We start from the raw sequence: 1,039 nt of genomic DNA, 5'->3' as shown, positions 1-1,039 counted from the left end.
CGCGAGAGGGTGGGACGATAGCAAGGTCAAGAGCAGTGTTAGCCTGCCCCACCCCCGCCCAAGCGGGTGGGTGACCCATCGTTCAAGATAACGAGCCCAAAGAGGAATTTTGGTGGAAGGAACGTGGATTCCACGTAGATTTGTGACGTGGATTCAACGTCGAGTATCCACGTGATATCCACGTGGATTTGACTCCTTTATCCACGATATTTCGACGTGGAAACCACGTCGATCGAAAAACTTTTTTTTCCAACCATGAGTGGAGTTGAACCTGGAACCTTTGAGTTAGTAGTCTTGTACCCTATCCATTACACTACGGCGACGCTGCTGGAAGAGGAACGCCAGCTACCGATCCCTTTCTAAAGCACACGCACAGCGCCCCAGCCAGCACTCTGGCTTATAGGGCGTTGTGCGTTGTACGTTCAGAAGTAAAGCCTTGAATTTAATTAATAATTGTACTTCCTTGACAAAATTTAAAAATTTGTTCGATTACGTATACAAAGCTTTGAACAATATTTTTAACGTTGAACGCAATAGACGGTAAAGTGGAAATCACGTGGATTCCACGTTATTTCCACGTTATTTCATGAATCGTGAAAACCAAAACAAAATGCATCTCTGCGAGAAAACTGCATAATTACATACCACATTTAGCAATAACTACTAGCTTATCATAAGTTTTTTTATGGTTTATATCTGATGCATAGTGGCGGAAAAAACCTGGAATCCACATGATATCCACCAATTCGAGTTCAAATGAACGAATGTCACAAAAGGGGAAATTATCAATCTCTTTTCAGTAATAAGTTATCGTTCTGCATTTAAAAGGGATCAAGAGAACAAATCCAAGGGTGGTTGAAATACCGTGGATGTATCCACGTCCACGAGATTTCCACGAATCCACGTGGCATCAACGTTGAATCCACGTACCGCTCCTCTTTGGGGAGGTTGGCACGGGAGGTCCAATCCAGGGTGGCGCGGCCGCGGGCGTCCGTGGTCGCGTTGCCCCACACCCGGTGGTGGCCGTTGAAGTCACCGA

The sequence above is a fragment of the Frankliniella occidentalis genome, unplaced genomic scaffold (assembly GCF_000697945.3).
Source record: "Frankliniella occidentalis isolate FOCC.00 unplaced genomic scaffold, Focc_3.1 Scaffold260, whole genome shotgun sequence".
Taxonomy (NCBI): Eukaryota; Metazoa; Arthropoda; class Insecta; order Thysanoptera; family Thripidae; genus Frankliniella; species Frankliniella occidentalis.
Note: the sequence above shows the minus strand (reverse complement) of the source record.